The 1,837-nt window shown below is 46.2% G+C and overlaps 1 long non-coding RNA gene across 1 annotated transcript; it reads left to right on the top strand.

Annotated features, from left to right (window-relative positions):
- Positions 1 to 451: 451 nt before the first annotated feature.
- LOC311428465 lies at positions 452 to 1,245 on the top strand. The gene is made up of 4 exons (XR_014687732.1): positions 452 to 464; positions 650 to 779; positions 966 to 1,004; positions 1,196 to 1,245. It is a non-coding gene; the product is annotated as an uncharacterized lncRNA (long non-coding RNA).
- The last annotated feature ends 592 nt before the right edge of the window (positions 1,246 to 1,837 follow it).

Raw genomic sequence — 1,837 nt, 5'->3', positions numbered from 1 at the left:
GCAACTGGTCTGTCGAGCTCCAGGGCCTCAAACCTGTTGTATAAGGGCACCTGGGAATGCGGGGCTGGAAGGGGAGGGCGTCACCTGCGATGTCGAGCAGGGACTTGTTTCCATTCCTCCTCAGCTCCCAGATCCCCTCCCTCTGCCCGACGGCTACAGGGCAGGGGGTCCACCCCCATTTGAGGAGTCTCACCTCGGTACCTCCCCTTGAGGCCCTGCAGGGAGTTACTCCAGAAGTCTATCTCTCGCTCACACTCCCTGATGGCAGATTTAAAAAAAGAAACAAAAAACAAACAAACAAAAAAACATCACAGCTGCTGCTGTGCCTGCTCTCTTCCTACTTTCTTGTGCTTTGCCCCTCCCCTTTACCACTTGATTGGGTTTGGGTGCTGGGCGGGGCCAAAAGGTATAGGAGCCCCAGGCATGGCATTAGAGAGCTCATTCTGCCTGGGCTGCTCCTTGGAGTAAGTGCTTTGTTTTTCCTTCAGTCAGTTGCAGGGTTGTTTAGGCAGGCTGGAGTCTATGGATTTCTGGATTTTAAGTGCTTGGAATTCACTTAATAGAGGAATATTAAGTAGAGGCTGCTGGCTCACTGTTTTTTGGGGTGGGGGGATACTCTTCTGGTTTTGATCTATATGTTAATCTCTAGATGTATACACCCACATGTGTAACTCTCCAGAGGACTAAAACCAGCTTGATTGCATGGTACAAGAGGCTCAACCACGTAGGTGCAGTATTACCAAGAGACTGAGCAGGATCACCTTTTTCATCTGCAAAGGGTAATTCTGTGGCTACCTCTGTTGGAGCTGCTGTGCATTCATGGCCTTTTGGCATTTGTTGACTTTAGGGTGTTTGTTTATTTATTTTTTCTTCTACCTCTGGTCTCTGTGTTTGAGTTTTCTGTAAGGAGCTATACTGTTTGCATGTACATCGTGGATATGACCTTCTCTCTTTGTTTCTTGTAGCTCAGGGCATAGGCACGGAAACGTGAATGAGGCATGATGGTGAGTGGATGTCAGTGGGGACTCTGAGTTTTTTGGTGGACTGTGTTAGTCTGCTTCTAGAAACACCCCAGTTCTCTTGTCTGCACTCTGCATTCTGTTGTGCTAAGTCATATAAATAAGTAAAGAAACCACAGCTACTACTCCCCCTCTTTCTGTTTTTTTTTTTTTTTTTTTTTTTTGTATTTTCCCAGGTGATTGGCTTCAGGTTCCAGGTGGGACCTAATGGTAACTGAGTTGCAGGTATGCCATCAGAAAGCTCCTTCTGCCTAGGCTGCTCTTTGGGGTAAGTGCTTTGTTTTTCCTTCAGTCAGTTGCAGGGTTCTTTAGGTGGGTCAGAGTCTATGGACTGATGCATTTTCAAGTAGAAACGGGTACACGTCTTTTTTGGGTGGCAACTGGCAGGATCTGTCACAGTAAAGCAACCTAGTAGTAGGTGCTTCTATTGCATGCAGCTCTTCCTCAGGTGAGTAATTGTTATAGCAGTGTTACAGATAGTATGGTGATGTTACTTTGTGTGTTTGCTTTGTGGTTCTGGGTCCCTTATGATATTGGCAGAATTACGGGGCTTTCTGTGAGTCTTTGCCTATATGTCAAATCTTACCAAAGCCACAACGTTGGTGGAAAAGTGATGGAGCATGGTTTAGGAGAAATGTGTCATGGAGGCTCCCTGTGTGAGCATGTATATGAAAAAGGCAGCAGTGGGCATGTAAAGGGTAGTCTGCTTCAGGTTTAGGGACAGTTTGTTATATTTTTGGATCTTTTGCTTGTGGGTTTGCTTGTGGGTTGAGTCTTTAGATCTTGCAGCCATCTAGGCTTTAAGTGCTTGGAATTCA

Source organism: Aythya ferina (assembly GCF_964211825.1).
Source record: "Aythya ferina genome assembly, contig: HAP1_SCAFFOLD_81, whole genome shotgun sequence".
NCBI classification, from domain to species: domain Eukaryota; kingdom Metazoa; phylum Chordata; class Aves; order Anseriformes; family Anatidae; genus Aythya; species Aythya ferina.
Note: the sequence above shows the minus strand (reverse complement) of the source record. Positions and strands in the feature narration are given on the sequence as shown.